Source organism: Pipistrellus kuhlii, unplaced genomic scaffold (genome assembly GCF_014108245.1).
Source record: "Pipistrellus kuhlii isolate mPipKuh1 unplaced genomic scaffold, mPipKuh1.p scaffold_m20_p_3, whole genome shotgun sequence".
Classification (NCBI taxonomy): Eukaryota; Metazoa; Chordata; class Mammalia; order Chiroptera; family Vespertilionidae; genus Pipistrellus; species Pipistrellus kuhlii.
The window spans coordinates 79864763-79885817 of NW_023425529.1; the positions used below are offsets into that span (position 1 = coordinate 79864763).

Here is a 21055-nt window from a genome sequence, read left to right on the forward strand (position 1 = left end):
ATGCCTTGCTCCTACTGACATGAGAAGAACAGAAATATCACTGTACTCCCTCCAGACTTCCACCCAGCTACCCCAGCCTATCAGTTGCCAAACTGCCCCCAAATGCATGGAGACACCCAACTGACTCCATTTCTATCAAATCCCAAGTGCTTGCCAATTTCTCTGAATTTGCATTCAACTATTACCCTCTCATCTATGCTGGCTCTGCCACTTACCAACTGTGTGACCATGGACAAGTGACCTAATCTCTGTATCTGTTTTCTCAAACAAATAATGGCATGATAACACTTATCTCACAAGTTTCTCTTTTTGCCACTAGAACATGAGAATATATATTTGGAAAACCTCATACAGTGCCTGCTGTATACCAAGGTCTCTCTCCACATGTCAATTCCTTTTCCTTTCTCTGGTGCACCTTAGGATAATCCCCTACCTGAAATTATCTCTTGTCCCAACAAAAAGTGTGTAAAAATCTGACAGATGGGTCAGTTTCTTGTCTCATATTTGGGTCTGTTGTGAATCAGGTTCTCTGCTCACCGGTACTAAACACCTCCCTCCTACCACCAGCTCTGCAGGTTCTCAAAACTGCAGTGACAGCTTCATTCTCAACATTGATCTCGCATGCCAGAAGTCATGGTCTACTGTCTGTTCTTGCCTTTCACCTATGATCTCTGATTTGTTAGTACCTAACTGGTGACCTTCTCTTCTGTTGCCCATAAACTTCACACTTCGGCTCCCAATTTATGTCAGATAAATGAATGAATGATTAAATGAATGCCAGGGTGATATAAGCATTATGAAAACTGGAAAATGATGCATAATCTAGCAGTCACTGGACTTTAATTCTCAAACTTCATCCATCTCTCTAGGGGATTTATACTCACTATTAAAAATTTTCCATGGCATTAAATTTCTAATTCTGGTAGGAGGTTGTAATATATGTGTCTTAGAAGCCAGAAGAAAGTTTTTCTTTCACTAAATGTAAAATCTCTGAAGGGGATCTGGGCAGAGATGAAATTTTGTCCTAATCAGAGCCTGCACAACACATGGCCTGGGAGTGAGGAGACAGTTTCTATCCTTCACTCCCTTACCAAGTCTCCACCTTCATCAGCCAGCTGTGGCCTGGGCAGGTTATGCTGCATCTCCTATGAGAGTGGTGTGAGTTCCCTCAGTGTCTGTGTGAATATAGGTGCGGGGAGGACTCTAACCCTTGGGCAGAGGTATGATGGAGCCAGTTCATGCTGGCTTGATCAAACCAATTGTTAAGTTTTCAGGAATTCTGTTGTACGTTACATCCCTGTGGTTTATTTATTTTATAAATGGAAGGTCATATCTCTTCTTCCCCTTCGTGAGGATGTAATGTACAGCACATGAAATACAGCCAATAATATCATAAAACTTTGTACAGTGACAGATGGTTACTAGACTTACCATAGTAACTTACCATCTATAATAATAAAAGCATAATATGCTAACTAGACTGGATAGCTGAACAACCTTCTGGATGAAGCTGTGGTGGTGGGTGCTGAGGCAGAGGCAATTAGGGGTGATCAATTAGGCAGGCAGAGGTAGTTAGGGGCAATCAGCCAGGCAGGCAGATTGGTTAGGGGTGATCAGGTAGGCAGGCAGGTAGGCAAGCAGTTAGGAGACAGTGGTTCTGGATTGTGAGAGGGATGTCCTGCAGTTGAACATCCCATGAGGGGTCCCAAATTGCAAGAGGATGCAGGTCAGGCTGAGGAACCCTCCTCTGTCCCTCCTTCCCCCCGCATCCCCATGCATGAATTTCATGCACCGGGCCTCTAGTAATTTATAAAAATGTCAAATCACTCTGCTGTACACTTGAAACTAATAGCATATATCAACTATACTTTAATTTTAAAAACATAATAAATAAATAAAAAAATAATAAATAAATAAACAAATAAATAAATAAATATTTCAGGAATTCTGTTGATAGCTTGAAGTCAATCAGAGTGGGGTATTTATGCCAAGGGAATTTGCAAATACTTAAAATCAGGGCTTTCCCCCTAAAAGGGAGTTATTAAACATTTACCAGCACACCACTGTCTGCATCGGCATGCTCCCTCATCTCTGAGTGTAAGAGAAGCTGAATGGCATGGAACCTAGGAGCCTGAACTTCCTGTTCTGCAAAATGAAGGAACTCACCATTGCTTCCCACCTCCAAGGCAGGCACAGCCTCATAAATGGGCAGGAGAGAGGGCCTTCCTGGTGGTATGGCTTGAAGGAATATGGATAGGATCACCCCCTCCAGACCTTATCCTAAGTACAAATTTGATCTTGCCACTTCTTTGCTCAAAACTCTTTGTTGACTTCCTATTGCTTCCAGGATAGTGTCAAAACATGATCTTCCTCACTATCTGATCGACCTATCCTCTCGCTTTCTTTCCATTTACCCCCTCCCAGACCCTTCACTCTCCTGTCACAAGTTCAAGCTATTCGCCACATGGTCCCTCCTGACAGCTCCAGTCAATATTGTTTGCTCACTTTGCCCCTTTCATTGGACATGAGAACCTTCACTTCTGGAGGAGAGTTGAGCCCATTACCTAAATTAAAGACTGGAATGTGTGAGGGACAAGCAGGCCCTAAAAAACAGATAGGAGCAATGCTTCAAGGCTGAGACTCTGGAGACAGACTTCTTGCATGTGAGGCTCAGTTCCATTGCTTATCTGCTATGTGACCTTATGCAAGTTACTTACTTTTCTGAGCCTTGGTTTTCTTCTCTTGATTATTGCACATCAAAAGCTTAGCACAGTGCCAGGTATGGAGTTAGCATTCAATAAACAAAGGTGATATCATCATCACTCCCATCGTCATCACCAGTGACATCATCTTTATTATTAGATCATTCGCTTCAGGTCATCATCATCACTCTTCCTATAAGCAGCATTTTGGACTATAAGTAAGCCTCTGCCCTCACAATCCTTTGTGTTTTTCTGCACTTGGTTAGAATCTCTTTGGAGCAGAAAACAGTCAGTGGCCTCCATCCATCCCTGCCATCCTGGCAAGGACAGACTTTGGAGATTCCTGGGGCCATGTTAACAGCCCTCACTTTCCCAGTCCTTTATAATAGCCCACACTATGGTCAAATAAATAAGCAATCCTATCCTATATAATATATAGCCTACCTAATAAAAGAGTAATATGCAAATTAACCATCACTTCGCTCAAGCCACACCCACCAGCTACACCCATCAGCAATCAGAGAGAGTATGCAAATTAACCCCAACCAAGATGGCTGCAGCCACAGAGAAAAGTTGAGAGGCTTGGGTTTCCCTAGCAATAGAGGAAGCCACGCTTTCCACCTGCCCTTGTCAGCCTAAGCCTCTGCTCAAGGCTATAAGTTTCAATTATAGAAGGTAAACAAATCCAAACAGAAATGGCTGCCAGCCATGGAGCAAGCAGGAGGCTTGGCTCCGCTCCAGGCTACAAAGTTTCAATTATAGAAGGTAAATAAATTCCAGATACTCGGGTCTTTGATTAGGTCACAAGGGGGGCATGGCTGGACTGCAAACCACCACAGGCCTCTTGCTCAGGCCACCCCACACCCCAAGGGAACCCCCACCCTGATCTGGGACACCCTTCAGGGAAAACCAGCTGTCCCCACCCGTGCACCAGGCCTCTATCCTATCTAATAAAAGAGTAATATGCAGATTGACCATCACTCCAACACACAAGATGGCTGCCCCCATGTGGACACAAGAAGGCCACCACAAGATGGCCAGCAGGGGAGGGCAGTTGGGAGGCACCAGGCCTGAAAGGGAGGACAGTTGAGAGGGTCCATGTCTGCATGGGAGGGCAGTTGGAGGAGGTCAACCCTTCAGGGGAGGGCAGTTAGCATTGGCCAGGCTGGCAGAGGGGGCAAACAGGCTGGCAGGAGAGCAGTTAGACATCAATCAGGCTGGTATGGGAATGGTCAGGGAGTGATCAAGCTGGCAGGCAGAAGTGGTTAGAGACAATCATGAAGGCAGACAGGGGAGCAATTGGGAGCCAACAGTCCTGGATTGTGAGAGGGATGTTCAACTGCCAGTTTAACATACCTCGAGGGGTCCCAGATTAGAGAGGGTGCAAGCTGGGCTGAGGGGCACCAATGGAGGCCACCAACTATTCCCTGAGACTTTCCTCCTCTAGAAGACAAACAAGAAAACTCTGTTTAAAACATCCAGAGACAGGGCAAGTTTCCTGCAGGATATCTAGCCTAGGACTTTCCCACCCTGCACAGCTCAGTGTTAGCTCAGCAGAGCATTTTGCTGACAGCACATCTTTCCAGAAGCTGTGTGTCTCCCAACCAGCAGCTCAGTGTCGGGCGGTCCTGCTCCTGATCTTGCCGAGGCAGCAGAAGCGCCTGGAGATCTGGTGGTCCATCACGGGAGACTTGCAGGAGCGGATGATCCATTAAAAGCCAGTGTTGTGAGACGTAGCAAATGCTCTCTGCTTTCTGATGCAGCAGAATACTGCCTTCAGTGCCTTCAGTGACCCCTACGGGCTGACACATGCCAGGCAAACTTACCCGTCCCTCCCATCTGACTCATCTCAAATATCAGCTGGAGAACAGAAACTCATTCTCCACGTACTCAAACCCATCTGCCCATATCTGTAGGGCCGTTGAGGAGACTCTAGCACAGTGGCTGATTGGCGTGAGGAAGGCTGCAGTGCCTGGTTGGAATAAATGGATGCCAGAGATCAGACCACTTCCCATCTATGGCAGCGGCACAGCATTAGTGGGGAAAGGAGGGGAGAGCCCCATCCTGTGTGTGTCACTCAGATCCCCCAGCCCCAGGACCTGCCCCCAAGTCCTGGCTGGTGGGGGTGGGGAGAGGGAATGGGACTGGGAAGCAGGGAGTGACAGCTGCTCACTGAGCTCTGTGCTGGAGGCATGGACTGCTGAAGTCGGCTTTCCTGGTCAAGGTGACCTTTGAAATGTTTAAAAGCAGGGATAGAAGCTGCGCCTGGAGCTGCAGGAAGAAGAGGGGAGAACCAGGAGCGGGCCTGGAGATTGTGGGCTCCAGTGGCATTTGAGGACAGCAGCAGTGGGATCTGAGCATTCTCTTCCAGGACAGATTCTTCGAGCACAGGAAATATTTTGGGAACTCTCACCACCACCGTGTGCCTTGGTGGAACAATTTCCTCCTAGAACATGTGGAGACAGGGCCCCCAGAAGGACCAGCTTTTGTGTGCATATGTGTGCCCTGTCTAACTGTTATATGTATCCAGGTTTGTCCCAAGTCCTGAGGAAATGGGATTGTGATTATTCCCACAGCACCCCACCTTCAAACCCTGTGCCACCACTTACTAACTGCGGGCGGTTTGCCTGAGCAGTTTACCTATGTTCTTTGAGTCTTAGTTTTCTAAGGCAGTTGTGAGAATTAAGTAGATTAATTCCTGCACAGTGCTTTGAGTGGGACATGGTAAACACTGTCATCATCCAGAGAGAAAAAGAATGGCAGAAGGGACCTGCGCCTAGACTGTCAGGGTTGGAATTCCAGCCCCACCCCTTAGAGCAGCGTTTTTCAACCGCTAGTGTGCCGTAGGTGCAGACAAGACAAGAATTTTATAATTTTTCACTATTTTGTTTACTTAATATTTCATAATAAAGTAATTATAAAATACTTTCTTTGTGTTTATTTGATTCCTATTCAAGAGAATTACTTTATATATAGTCAATATAGGCACAGAGTTAAATTTTTTAACATTTTCTAATGGTGGTGTGCCTAGTGATTTTTTTCATGAAACAAGTGTGCCTTTGCCCAAAAAAAGGTTGAAAAACACTGCCTTAGAGACTGTGAGACCCTGGGAATCTAGTTACTCTATCCTCTCTTCTATGCATGAGGTTAATGCTGATGCCCATCCCTCAGGGTTGTCCCAGAGAGTCAGCGGATCAGGTAAAGGCCTCAGACCTGGGTCCCAGGGAGCACTCTTAGATGTGTCCAAACGAATAGCTGTTATTCAGCACCGGGCGGTCTAGCCAATGTCCTTCACTGTCTTCAGTCCACCCCACCGTGGGACAAGGCTCAGCCTCACCTCACGGCCGCACATTAACCAACCCACACTGCGCCCTGCATGGAATACCCTCGTCTCTTCCCTTTTGTGTTTTAAGACCTGATTCAAGTCCTACCTCTTCCAGGAAGTCTTTCTCCGACCTAATGAGCTCCCCCCCAGAGAAGCACCCAGGTGTTCTCTGCACAGGCACCTACTGGGTACTGGATCCCATGAAGATATAGGAGACAAGGTTCTGGATTGGAAAGGTCCCTTCCCTCAGGCTCAGATTAAGGGGAAGATAGATAGATGAGGGGACATTCGCGTCCAATGGACAAATGCTCAGACAGGAATAAGCTCAGAGGGTGATGGGACATGGAGAGGGAAACTAGCAGAAATTCCCAGAGAATCAGACAGCTGTGCTGAGTCCTGGAGGGTGAAGGGTGGCAGGCTGAGGTAGAGGGATAGAGAAGAAGGGCTCCCCAGGCTGGACTGCTTTTCTAAGAAGCGCTGTAAAAGCACCACATGTCTGTGGCTAAATGGCAGAGTATGTCGCTCCCCTTTCTAGAGGCCTGAAGTCTGAACTCAAGGTGTTGGTGGGGCCATACTCCCTATAACAAATGCAAGGGAGAATCCTTCCTTCCTCTCCTAGCTCCCAAGGGCTCCAATCTTTCCAGTCTTCCCATGGCTTTCTCCTCCTCCTCTCTCTCCTGTGTGTGTGTCTGGCAAGAATGCTCAGCATTGGATTTAAGCTAGAATAGTTGCATTTCAAGAACTTGAACTTAGTTTTATTAGCAATGACAGTTTTTCCAAATAAGATCACATCCACAGGTCCCTGAAGTTAGAATGCAGACCTGTCTCTGTGGAGAGCCCTGTGCAGATGTTGGGTCAGCGTGAGTAGGGGGTGGAGCCAGGCAGTGAGTTTGTTTTTCACTCTCCCACAGGCCCTCGGGGACTTGGAGTCCAAGACGCCAACAATGACTATGGACCCTTCTCGCCTCCACAGCATCCTCAAACTCACCACTCCTCTCACAATTGCCAACCTGTGCAGTCCACCCTGTCTTTGTTCTCCCATCAGCACTGCTATCTCTCACCTGCCCCAGAATGCACATGCGGGGGGGGAGGGTAGCAGACAGGGGGTAGGGCCAGGCCAGGCCAGGCCAGGCCAGGAGAGCCCCTGCGAAGTGAGCCTTGAGGCTGAGATGGATCAGCTGTGCTGGACTGGATGCTTCTTGTCAAGACGAGGTTATCATTCCAGCTCCTGAGTCTGGCCCTGACCAGGCTGGCATGTTCCATGGCCAAGAAGGCACATTCCTTCCCTCCCTCTACGTGGGGCTCCAAGCCGCCTCCCCAAAGCCAGCCCTGGCAGGCCCACCTGGAGTGGGAATGTGTGAGCAGGCAGGGTTGGTTGGAAGTTCCAGCTTGGCCACTTACCCGTGGAGAGACTTCAGATAAGGGACTTAACTTCTCTGAATTTCTGTTTCCTTGGCCATAAGCACAGACCGTACATCCTTAATGTGCTGGTCTCAGAAAGCACCTTGTGAAGATACACAGCATAATGGGTGTGAAAAGCACTTGGCACATTGAACTGAATCACCTTGAGTCTGTTTTGGCACAAGTCACACATGCAAACATATGCACTCACAGCACGCGCATTCACTTTATTATTGATTGACATCATTGCTCCATGGTTGCCTTCTTTCCTAGTTACCCGCTTGCCATGATTTTAGCCTGTGCTTGTGGATCTACATGTGTAATAACGGTTCCTGGGCTCTTCCCGCACAAGGCAGAGTTCCTCGGCGTGAGGAAACCGCCGCTTCTCCTGAGTAATGGGCTTCAGTGCAGGTGATGGCTGGCTGGCAGACCTCTGTCCCCAGAACGAGGGGTGCTTCCAGGCCTGGTCCTCATACAGCTGCCTCTGCTGACAGCTCAGTGACTTCTGCTCATGCCACCTCAGGTGTGGGAACATGCAAGTGCAGCTCTCCACCCCACCCTGCAGGCCACCCTTGGTGAGGACGCTGGCTCCCTAGGAATGAGGGTGACACAGCCCTGGTCACTCCCTGGGAGCGGAGTGTCTGTCTCTCTGCAGCCACAGTTTCTTTACCCCTCATAGTGCGGGGCCTGTTGACAGCAACCGTCTTCACAGACAGGTTTTTCCACGGCCACCCTGCTCCCCTCCTGGTAGTTGAGACCTTCGGGACTCTGCTAGATTGTTTGCCCCAAGTTTGGGAAGAAATCTTACCCCACGGGGAAGGAAGACACTTGCCTCCTTGGCCTGGGAGGGAATGTAATATTGTTCTCACCTTTTAAAGCTGAGAGGGTTTAGAGGCCACTGGAACTGCTGAAATTATAGCCTGGAAGCAAGGAACCCGGCTTCCACTGGGCCCCTGGTTGGCTGTGTGATTCTGGGCAGGTTGCTTCACCTCTCTGGGCTTTAGTGCCCCCTCCTGCACACAGATGGGCTTAGCTCTGATGATTCCTTCAGCCTCTCCTGCTGAGGTTCGGAATCGCTTGTTATCCCGGGGCCTACACTGATCTCAGCGTGTCTGCTGGGTGTTGGGCTCCATTTTACCGCATCTCCTCCCTGAATTCTCTGCTGGCCTGGAGCGTCCTCTAGGAGAGCCAGAGAGGAAACTTCCCAGGATGCTTACACCTTGGCCCACTTTGTTCTTTTTCATTCATTTATTCAACAAATATTAAAACATGTCAGCCCTGGCCTGGGCACAGAGGAATTTGTTGTGACAAGGGAAATGAAATCCCTATCCTCACGGAGCTTATGTCAGGAGACAGATAATAAACAAGGAATGGAAAGATACTGTTATGCCAGGTGGTGGTAGACATTAGCAAGGAGGGAGACAAGAGGTGCCAAGAAAGGGAAGATGGCAATTTCAAATATAGGGGCCAGGAAGCCCCCTCCCCCCGAAAGTGAACACTGATAATGAACGTGGGGGTATCACAGAGATGAAAATTCAGAGGAAGGTGTCCCAAGGCTCTAGGCTTCCGTGGAGCCTGATATAACAGGCACAGAGGGCACTGTGAGCTTGGCCTAGGTCGTGGGCAGGTAATGGTGGAGAGGCTGTGAGGGGGGGAATGTGAGGGGCTTGTGGGGGGCACACAGAGCTCTGGCCCTTGTACCCTGCTGATGGAACCAGGAAGGCAGCCATGCTGGGCTGTGGGCAGCCATGCTGGGCTGTGGGCAGCCATGCTGGGCTGTGGGCAGGCCAGGCCTCAGCTCCCACCCCAAGAGAACAACCTTTCCCAGGGGGCCTGCCAGACCCAGGCAGACTGCTCAGCAGCATCCCCACCGGCACTTGTGGGGACCATCATGTGATCATGTGCTAGTGAGTGGATGAGAGACTCCCTGCTTCTCTGCCTGCCTCCTCCTCTTCCCTCTCCCCTTGCACAGCTGGAGATGAGGGGAAGGGGTCTGGGGGCAAGCAGGCACCAAGAACCCTGATCATCTGCAGGGCAGTGCCAGGCTCCACCTAAGTGCGAGGAGGGAAGGGCAAGGAGGAGTGCGATCATCTAAGCTGGTGGAGATGCTCAGGCCGCCCACAAGGAGGCCCTCTGCCGATTCCCTGCGTGGAGAGCAGAGGTAGGGAAGCCTTGGTTGAGTTTCGGGGCATATGCACCAACTCTGTCTGGAATTTTCCACTCAGGCCTCCAGCCCCACCTGCTCCATCCAGATCTTGTGTATTCCCCCCCCCCCTCCACCTCAGTCCCAGAGGCCTTAAGGTGGAAGGCTAAGTGCCAGGAATGGGGCTGGGAGGAAAGCAGCGTATATGGGGGCTCTTCAGGATGCCATAGCACCCCATCTGGTTAGCTCTGCCCTCTGAGCCCTCCTTTTCTCTTTTCTTCCCCTTCTTCTCCATCTTGTGGAGCCTGTAGCCACCAGAACTCTGCCTGCTTCCTTCTCCCCACCGAGCTTGAAGGCAGCCCTCTGACCCCGGTGATAGTCTGTGCACATCTGGGCCCTTCTCCTCCCCCAGAACTGGCCTCTTGCCCAACCCACTGTCCAGAACCTTCCCCAACTCAGCTTGCCTCTGCAAGGTGCTATGGTGGAAAGGGAGGTGGAGCGAGACAAGAGACGTGAGCATGGAAATTCTGGAAAAGGAAAAGCAAATTCAGTAAACCAAATCAATTGCTATGTTGGAAGGCAATGTCATTGCAGGGGCTAGATGACAGAGTCTGGCTGCCTGTTCCCGAGCCCTGGGTGGTGAGAAGGAGGGGCATGTGGGTCTTTGGGCTCCCCTTGCCTGGGATCCAGCTCTGCCAACACTCCATAGGCCTCTCCTGAGCACCTCCATCTACAGGAAGAAGCCCATCCCCACGCCCTGGTCTCTCCCACCTCCAAGTCCCATGAGGAGCACTGCAATATTTGGGCTCTGTGAGGGCTTTATAAATAGACTGTGGATCCCCTGAAAAAAAAAAAAAATCCCTGGCTAAAAATAGCTCTCAGCATCTAGGGAAGGAAAAAAGAAACTGCAGCAAAATTCAACGGGACCAGTGACTTTCCTGCCTCTGATGTTCCGGGTCAGTTACAGCACCAAGAGGGTGGAGAGGATGACAGGCGGGTCCTTCAAGGACAGACACGGACCTGACAGCGATCCAGAGCAGACGCTGTCTCTGTTGCCTGGCTTTGGGTCATTGGACCCCACTGGTCCCAGCAACCAGGCAGCACTCAAAACAGCATCAGGGAGTTAGCCATGGCAGCCTGAATGGGACGCTGTGCAGGGTGACCAGGGTACCAGGGGCAGGCACAAGAGTGTCCCCCAAAATGAGAGTTTAGGGAAGCAGTAGGTCAGGCTAGGATCTCATGCTGAAAGTACCTGCCATCCAGACAGCTGCAGAATGGCTGTCTCAAAGAGCTACTGCTTTTGCACTCAACAAGGGGCAAAGAAACCCTTTTGAAAAATGTCATTAGGGAAGTCAGAATCTATGCCCAGTACCTCAATGCAGGGGAAGGGAAAGCCTGTGATCTCATGTAAGACCCTCTCTGTGCTGGCAGTAAGAAGAGCTGTGTGGGACTGGCAGCATAGCACAGAGACGTGGATTTGCTTACCGAGAACACTTTAAAAAGAGTGTTCAGAGTGAGAGGTTATAGTGTCACACACACACACACACACACACACACACACACACACAAATACACACACACCTCCTTTGCTAATGCCAAAAAGCCAGCACAAGGGAGTTGGAAAAAGCTCGTGCTGCAGCCTGAGAAGAAAGAGTCTGGCCCTCCATGTGGTTGTAACGGGGGCGTATCTGACCCACTGGCTTGCCTGTGTCGGTCACAGGCACAGAAGAAAGTTGATAAGCTAACTAGTGAGTTATTGAGGGCCAGGGGAGCACACCTGAAGAGAGGTATGGGTGGACCTAAGAAATACACACCACGTCCCCATACTAAACTTTTACCACTGATCTGCCATCACCGTGGAGGCTATACACTGGAATGCACACAAAGGCACACACTTATATACACAGAAGCATGTAGAAATGTGTTCCTCAGGTGAATCAGATTTCAGAACACACACCAAGCCCACCGATGAGTCCACATGTCCCAATGTTCCCTGGAATCGTATTTTTTCTTCTAAACCACTAGGTGGCCACTTTCATGTCCAGAAAAGAAAGAAAGGGCTTTTTGATGACTAAAATGCAAACCACTTCCAAATAATTTGGAGGAGATTAAGCTCTTTCCAAAGCTCATTCACACTTGAAGAAGACGTAAGGAGTGAGGAGGAAGAGGCAGAGATGCCACAGAAATGGTAGGTGGCGAGTTTGTGGTCAGAGGTTCTAACATGCATGTCCCCAGATGAGATGAGCTAACAGGGCATGAAAAGGGGACACCCGAGAGCGCCTACACCACACTTCTGTGCCAGAGCAGGGTAAGTAAAGGGCCCTCTTGGTCATTTATTTCTTAGCTTCTAGGACTACCTTCCTCAGTCTTTTTCTCCCTGAAGAACTTTCCCCACACCAAGATCACAACCTGATCAGCATTAGGGCATTGGGATCAACAGAGGCCTCAGAGCTGGCCAGCCGGCCCCAGGCTGTCATTCCCTCCACAACACACCTGGGCAGGAAACATTTTGATCCAGCCAATCCAGCCCGACTTTACTGTGATCATGCACAAGCTCTTTTCTCTAGCTTCTTCCCTTGTTCTGTCTACAAAACTGGGATGGCAATCTTCATTCCATCTTATTCCTACAAGTCATCTATTGCATAACGGGGTTAACATAAATGCATTTTGAGACAGCGAGAGGGAAACCAAATAACGTGAAACAGAAACGACCCCTTCCCCGCTGAACCCTAGTACTTGATGGTGCCTGTGCACACGGAGATTGCAGTGTGCGGAGAGTTGCAGCATTCTCTGAAGGCTCTGCTCACCCTCTCCAGTACTTTTCCTCTCCTCAGTCCCTCAGTCCTGGCTCCCCCTAGTGGCCAGCAGCCCAGAGCACTAACCTGGGATGTTTCCCGCCAAGGTGGTATTATAATTTGCCAATAGTTTAGTTAACAACCACACTCTCTGGTCACTAAGGAGAAGGGGCCATCCCTGCTTCCTTGGAGACTCAGCTATACATGCACCTATTTCACGGACTTCCCTCTATGAGCTCGAAAACCCCAGGTCGTTGTCTGCATGCTGCTCACTGCACTGGATGTAGATGACAGCCTGGTGTCATCACTGTGTCCTAGGCCAGTGCCCTGACCTGCAGCATCAGCATTACCTTGGAGCCTGATAGAGACGCACATTTTGGGGCTCTTTCTCCGACCTACTGAATCAGTAACTCTGGGGTTTGGAGCCCAGGAGTCTGTATTTTAACAAGTTCTCCAGATGTTTCTGAAAAAAGGTCTGGCTTAGACCAAACAAGCCCTCATATTTTATTCCTATAAATGTCCAGAACCTTTTCTTCACTACTGAGGCATTGGACAAAAAGGAAACTGAAAGATACTTCTTCCTTATTCTAACCAATAATGCATTGATTGAAGTAACGTATTGATTGAATAGGAATACCTCTCCCAGGTTTGCAACTAAGGAAACTCTTCATCCCCTTCCTATTGTCACCCCGCCCCTTTATTTATTTATTTATTTATTTATTTATTTATTTATTTTTATCAAAACCCAGTTTGGAATGAAGTCTTAGTCATTGAAGCATCTTTGAGCAATGCTTGGAAATTAAGAGCAATGAGGACCCTGTCACCAGAATGTGAGGCAACCTCACAGAATCCCAAGCTGGCTGCAGCCATCAAAAGTAAGCAGGACTGAGAAAGAAACCAGACAGTAGGCAAGTGATTGCTGACACAGAAAATGTAAACCTTAGCCCTGTTTTTGGACTTTTCTAGTCCTTTGCTGTGAAATGTACCAATTACTGTTGACACGGTTAAGCACAGAGGGCTCCGAATCATTTTGATGAGTTGACTGGTTCTAGGAGGTCAATCTAATTTTATTTTTACTGGTATTTTTAAAAAAATGCTTATGCAGGAAAGAAAATGACTTTTAACATGCTTCAAGCATTGGGAAAAAAAAAAGAGTTCGTGACAAATGAGCCACAGTGCAGGACACCACACTGAACTGGCCACTGTCCCTTTCAGGCGAGATCTTGGAGGTCATTGACTGAGGAGGAAACTGAGGTCGAGAGTTGAAGGCTTATCCTGGAGGCAAAAAAGGTTGTGCACAAAGTCCCCTAACCACCCACTCCCTCTTAACCCTGGGTCCAATTAGCAGGCAGGAGTTCAAGATCACTCAGCTGGATTCTTAGCCTGGCGAGATTCTGGAAAGTCTCTTTGGGTGGGTGGTATTTGAATTTGGAAAACATTTTATCAAAAGAACCTGATCTCTTGTCATGTCAGGTCCCAGCCTCGGTGGATAATTTCCATCCACAGAGAGCAAATTGGGAAATGAGTTCCCAGGATTCCAGGCTTCAGTGTGGAATGTCTAGGACAGTTGCCTGCTGCTTCTCACTGCTCTGTTGCCTCTTCTGGGTGGTTGAGGACACCTCACAGGCAAGGGTTGTCCACTAGACTTCAGAGACCAGGAGACCGGGGAGTCTTTGAAGCCTGGGCTTCCCTTACATCCACCCAGGATCTCTGAGCAGCATGTTTACTACTGTACATGGCACCTCCTCTTTGTCCTAGAGTATGAATAATGGGGCAGGCATCAACCAGTTCGCTGGACACCCAGCCACACCAGGGCTGCTGGGGAAGAGACCGTGGTGGGCCCAGAGGAAGGACAGTGCGGACTCATGCCCCTGAATGAATTCACACAGTAAGTGTGGTTGGTCATGCAAAGACTTCATGGGATGACCCAAGTGTTGCCACAGGAGCTCTTCCAACCAGGAGATGCCATGGACCCCCAAGGACAACTCTGAGGGCCTTTGTTTCCCATCAGGCCTCTGGGAGAAATAAAAGTGACAGTGCTCCTTCTAGTGGAGTTGTCAGAAATGGAAGGTGACTCAGAATCTTAAATGAAGAAGGCACCTGCTGGAACTTACTGAACTGGGAAGGTGGCCCAAAGATTCTCATGCATGTCATTTTAAGTAATAGCTAAAGCTTTTGGAGGAAGTCATTTTGTTTTGTCTTTTATCACCTCTAGCATGGAAGGCTGTGGCTGCTGGGACAAGCAGTCTTGAGCTCTGGCTGTAGGTCTCAGGGGCAGTCACAAGCCAGCAGCCAGTGGGCCAGGAGCACTAGCCTCCTACACAGTAAGTCTCTTCTAGCCTTCATAGCACTGGGGACAAATCCCTTTCACGTCTCTGGGGCTTGTTTATCTCCATATGTTGATGGTAGTGGTGTGCAGGTCAACCAGCCTCTCTCCCATATCTGAGATGCTCTAAAAGGCCATGACTCTCCAATGAGCTCACAGTCATTGCTTATCCAGGAGGAAGCTGCAGCTTGACCGCCTCTGCTTGGAGAGAGCTTGACGGTCACCACATACCTTCACAAACATCACTGCACTTTGCTCTCATAATGACCATTGAATGCACAAATTTCATGCACTGAGCCTCTAGTAATTAAATAGTGATGATGACTGATGATGATTAATACACATATATTTACTATAGATCAGGTATAGTTCTAATCATTGCATTTGTATATTCACTCTTTTAATCGTCACAACAAGCTTAGGTCATAAGTAATCCATAAATGTGCCATTCTTGCCTGAATATCAGAATAATTTTAACAAGAGCCAAATTCACCTGGTTATTGTAACTGCCTGCCACCTAGGTTTTTCTTTTCCATCATAAACCTGGAAATCAGTTTGCCCTCAGTTACCCACGTGATGGAGTTAAAAATATCAGAATTACTAGGTGGGAAGAGACATTGGAGATTACTATTTGGCCAAATTCTCTATTTCTCAGATGAAACAGTGAAACATCTTGATGCTTCTCACACAGTGGGTGTAGTGGCGAGGCCAGGACTGGTCCCCAGGTCTCCAGACTTTCACCCCAAAGCTCTTTCTGCTGTTCCATGATGTGGCCACACATGTGAGCTAATGCACAGCTGCAAGACATCCCTTCTGTGGTCCTATGAGCTCCCTGGTCTTCAGCAAGCACAACTGAGCTCAGGAAGTACAGTCGTTCTGATACCAGCATAGGGTACCTAGGCCACCTCACCTAAAACAAAGACAATGTCACCCTGAAATGGTGCATTACAAAGGCAGACAGATGGGAGAGCAGAGACAGACTGAGGGCAGCCTAGACATCAGGCCTTCTGCTCACAGCATGAGGAGTGACCTTTACCCATCTACTTTGTATGAGGCCTTCATGGTCCCACCCTAAGGGTTATGATTTTGTTGGCGGTCCCCTGGTCTGAGGGTGCTTGAGAGTTCTCTAGGCACTTTGCTCTGGGTGATCTGACACTTGGTGGAGAAGCAGACTCCTTCTGCTCTAGTTTGAGGGGAAGATGAGAAACATCTTCAGAGGGTAGTGAATAAAATCAGAGTATGGATGTGTAGAGGGAAGAAAGAGTGAGAGCCTCAGCATGAATCACAAACTCAGATCAGCCCATCCTAGAAGTGGAGTCAGAAAATAAGACAGGGCAGTGACAACTGCCCATGTCCACTGGCTTCAGAGAGAAGGTTGAGGGGGAGGTCACACTTTGCTGGGCCTGCTGAGGTTAGGGAGGAGAGCCTGCTCAGTTGGAGAAGGCCAGCCCGCAGGCCAGCTTGTGGGGGCATCACCAACAACAGCCAGAAAGGGTTCAGCCTCAGATCTTTCCTTTTTCCACAGAGCTCTCAAACCCACACCCCGGAGTCATCCTTGCCTCACTCTCCCTCACCTACATCCAATTCATTCTGCTGGCTTTCTCTTCACATTCTCCGGAATCTGCCCACTTCTCACCACCTCCACTGTGGACAGACTGGCTCATACCTCCATCCACTCTCACCTATATTGTTGAAACAGCTTCCTAACTGGTCATTCTCTTAAAATTCATGCCAAATTATGTCATTTTTCTGATCAGACCTGAAGGAATGGCTTCCACTCCAAATCCAAGTACAAGCACAGCCCTTTTAGGCACCTATAAGGCCCTGGGTGGCCAGCCCCACCCTCCACCACCCAGCTGTCATGGGCCTCATCTCCAGCTCCTAAACAAGCATATGAAAGATACAGCTTAGAATATAGATCTTCACACAGGAAATGTAATGTCAGAGTAATGTCGATTCTTTAGTAAGAAGAGAATCCTAGGACAGAAAAGTGTGTGTGTGGTGTGTGTGTGTGTGTGTGTGTGTGTGTGTGTGTGTGTGTGTTTTGCTGGGGTGTTTGACAACCACCTTCATTTGTAGTAAAAAATGTGTGAGTTCTTGGTAATTTGTACATCTGATACTATGATTTATAATAAGGAACACATATTTGGTCCTTGTCCCTATTTCTAGCAAAAAGCTCCTAAATCTCTTGGAATTTCCTAAGTGATGAGAGAGTTAGAGCTGTCCTATTAAGTGAATGATGTGACATTTGGAAAGCACCTATGGATGGGGGCTGGTGGTCTAGACTAGAGGGTTAGAACTTCCAGGCCCACCCCCTGACCTCCAGGCCTATGTGCAAAGCCTCCACAAAAACTCATGAGGTTCAGAAAGGTTATGGTTGGCGAACATGTGGAGGTTGGGAGAGTGGCTCCAAGAGAGGTCATGGAGGCTCCGCACCCCTTCCCACACACCTTGCCCCGTGCCTCTCTGCCATCTGGCTGTTGCTGGCTCATATCTGTACTGATACACCAGTGATCGAGTAAATAAAATGTGTCTCTGAGCTCTGTTAGCCACTCTAGCGAATTAATTGAACCCCAGGAGAAGGTTATGGGAACCTTTTATTCATAGCCAGTCATCAGAAGCACTGGACTTGTGCTTGGCATCCAAAAGGGAGTGGGGGGAGCAGTGTCTGAGAATTACTTGTTGGTGTCGAGAAACTCCTCTCCCGGCATTGAAATAGGGTGCAGGTATGAAAGTGTCTTAACTGTATCTACTAACCAGAGTCAACGCTTCAGCCAGTCATGTCCTCACCAGACACTGTGAGTGATGACCCCGTGTCAGGAGCTCTGCTGGACATCAGGCAGGCATGTGGCTAAGGCTCAGGTCCCTGCTGCTGAGACTTCTGTAGCACGGTAACAAAGCCGGGCACTCAGAAGGAATCTGGGGGATTCTTGACATGAAAGTGGACCATAACTCCAGCAACACCACGGGGAGAGTAAATTCAGGGCAGGAAAATCAACCTGTGTTTTGTCACAAAGAGGAAAAGCTACTTGGATGAGAGTCTACTTATGGGAGCAGCCTGGGAGGACCTGGGGAGGGGAGGTAAGTGGGTGAGAAGGAGAAACTTCCCATAAGTGACCTTGCTGTTCTTCCCTGAAGACCTGCCAGGAGGGAAGGGCTGTCGATGACAAGAAGAGCAGTGTGGGTCACACGCTAGGAAGCAGGCCCACCTGCTACTGGGAGACCTGCACACAGTACCTCTGGGCCCTGGGAGAGCCATGGGGAATGGAACTCCGACCTTGACATTTGCCTGCAGTCTTATGCATATTAAAGGCAGACAACTCCTAGACCAGTGTTTCCCAAACTTTTGACATATGTGTACCCCTTCTATAATTTTCGTAACCAGTACTCATGAGAATATAGAATTAGGCGCAGCTAAGCACGGTGCAGTGCATATCCCTACCAAACTCCGGTGCAACTCGTACCCCCAGCAAACTCTTCCCGTACCCCTGGGGGTACGCGTACCACACTTTGGGAAACACTGTACCATGGGTTACACATTTTGCCTTCTTGGAGTACCCCCTGTCCGGGCAGGAGCTGCTGCCCAAGGCAATCAAGCACCTATTCTGATGATCTGTAGGCGACGCCCGGGAAGCTGGCCAGGTGTCCTGGCATGCTGGAGACCTGCCTGATTTTGTCATTCCTAGTTAATGTGTCTGCCTAACTTAGCTGTCGATGTGTTCATACAGCAAAACACATAGCCTCTGAGACTTTGCCATGTTTATTTGTTAGCCTTCCACGGCCACTTCTTTTCCTGGACGGGTCTGTGGCATGCACTTCCTGGCATCCCTTGACCTCTGACCTCCCCGTACCTGATCTCTTGCCCACACCACCAGCTTTCACTTCCCCATACAACCTCACTCCAGCTTTCTGGGCCCATCTTTAACGCTCGAGGGCTCGGTCTCAGCTTCTCGTAGTCTGTCACTGCAGTGGGAGGTCACGGAGGGGTGCCAGGCCAGATCGCCTATGGAGGGATCCCGTCTTCTGAAGAAGTCAAGGGCCCAGGCCCTCTGTCCAGCTGCTATCAGACCTACTTGTAGGTGTCCTTGCTTGGACCACTGTGCCAGCCTTTTCCCTGTCAGGAGGAATCAGAACATAAGGAGTGTAGTTAGTGACAGGAGGGTGAGCTGCAAGAGGAATGGCACCAAGAAACCAGGGAACGCCTCTGGCCTTTCCCTCAGCTGCCCTGGCTTTTGAACAGTGGTCCCTCACTCAGCCTCTATTCTTGTTTGCTCAAACCATACCTCCCACCTCACGGGCCCCACAAGGACCTCTGCAACCCATTGGGCCCTGCTGAGCACATGCAGCCAGAAATTGTCTTTGTATACTGTGTCTTTGGCTATCCTCCATTAGTGGCCCCTTCATCCTCCAAGGATAGCACTCAGCTTAACTCCAGGCCCTGGGAAGTAAGGCTCCATACAATCTACCCAGCTGAGGCCCCTGCTGTCTAACACCCAGCACCATCCACCCTGGCCCAGGACCCATCTCTGACCCTCAGTGTTTGTCAGGCATAACCTCCCTCGGGGAAGCGTTCTCCCCACGGCCACAGCCTGGCACCTCCCTCAGCCCTCCCACCAGAATGCGTGTTTCTCCCTCCCACGCTGCCTCTTCCTACCATCCTCCAGTCCAGCTCCATCCACCACTTCCGTGAGCTCCTCTGGCCATCCCAACATGCTCGACCTCTCTCTTTCCAGATATCCCCGATATCCTGCCGCCTTCACGGTCTGCCCCCAAGACATTATACATCACTGTTTTCCATTAGAAAGTATGTGGGATGTGGGACCTAGTGTCCTGCCCTCAAGGTATACCTCTCCCAGATCCTGGACCAAGAAAGTTGGGTCGCTCGCTTGCCCATCTGCATGTGATGTATGTTGACTCTGTAACCACCCTTTCAGCCTTCAAGAGCAGGCCAGGGTTTGGCTAAAAACAAGTAAAACCAATACTTGCTTGCAATTCTGTTCCCACACGTGTAAGACAAGGATGACAATATGAGGGGTGTCCCCAGATTCTTAGGGCTACCACAAGAACCAGATGTTTGTGAAACCACTTTAGAAAAGGTAAAGATTTACAATAGGTATTATTGTGCCTGTGCAGTAAACTCTTGTGGAATGAAAAGATTTAGCATTTGTAATATCAATTATGTGAGAGCAAGCCCCAAGATCTGTCACAGGGAGTTAGTAATGGGTGATTTTACTCAAGCACAAAGATGACCCAGACACGTACTGAAAGCCTAGAGTTCCGGGGCAGCAGCCTGCTTGCAGCCAAGTGTCACTGACCATCCGGCGTGAGAGTCACAAGGACATCACCAGTGCTTTCCTCTGCTTTGTCCATATGCAGTCACTTCTGCAAAGCAGTTAAAAACACAAACAAAACAAAAACCCTTGTTTGTTTGTGAGATTCCACTGGTCATCAAATGGAAGGTAAGGTAACACTGTAGCAAGTGGTACAAATGCAGTTTTTTGTTGTATCAGAGGAGAGTGAAGAGAAATCTGATTGCTTTTCTCGCACGCTCATGTTTGGAAGAAGCCTTACAAGCGCATCTGCATTCAAATGTGGGGCTGCGTCAGGTGTCTGCACAACTTCCCAGTGCCAACGGCCTGTGTTAGGCCCCGCTCTCGGGATGTGGGTGTAAACACGGTGGCCTTTAGCCCAGGCTGCCCTGATGTTCCCACCACAGTGGGTTGAGAAGCTCGTGGAGAGTAATGGTGGATGGTGTAAGAAAACGAAATCCTTATCTTCTATGAAAGATGTCAACTTTTCTAAGACTTGATAGGTAATGGAAAAAGAAGGAATGTAAGTGTATCATTGGGAAACAGCTAAACCATTTAAAGAAATTGTTTCTGAGAAGTGAAGATAGGGATGGGAAGAGTGGAGCCAGGGACTTAAAAAAATAAATAAATAACTTGGGTTACTAGTCTTACTGAATATGTATCTTTCTAAGCTCAGACCAATATTTTAATTAAAAAAAAAGAAAGAAAGAATAAAAAAAAAAAAAAAAGAAATAATACATGAAAATATCCCTAAACTGAAAGACAAAAGTCTTTGGATTAAAAGGTCCAAGTTCCACCCTGGCCAGTGCTGCTCAATGGTTAGAATCCCAAAGGATTGCAGGCTCAATTTCTGGTCAAGGGCATGTACCTGGGTTGCAGGGCAAATCAATGTGTCTCTCTCACATTGATGTTTCTCTCTCACTCACTTTATTTCTCTTTCTCCCTTTCACTCTCTCTCTCCTCTCTCTCTTTCACTCTCTCTCTAAAATAAATAAATGGAAATAAAAATAAGAAAAATAAAAGGCCCAAGTTCTAAGTTTGCCGGATTTAGCAA

The 21055-nt window shown here is 48.8% G+C and overlaps 1 protein-coding gene across 2 annotated transcripts in view; it reads right to left on the reverse strand.

The window, feature by feature from the left end:
* Window positions 1–18439: 18439 nt before the first annotated feature.
* KCNA6 (potassium voltage-gated channel subfamily A member 6) overlaps window positions 18440–21055 on the reverse strand; it is a 34775-nt gene continuing 32159 nt past the window's right edge. The window contains exons 2-3 of one of the 2 annotated variants that reach the window (XM_036457882.2): window positions 19955–20074; window positions 18440–18806 (exon numbers count right to left, since the gene is read on the reverse strand). The gene's annotated coding sequence lies outside the window, so the exon portion shown is untranslated. The remainder of the gene's footprint in view (window positions 18807–19954; window positions 20075–21055) is intronic. The other variant, XM_036457881.2, reaches the window with a different exon arrangement.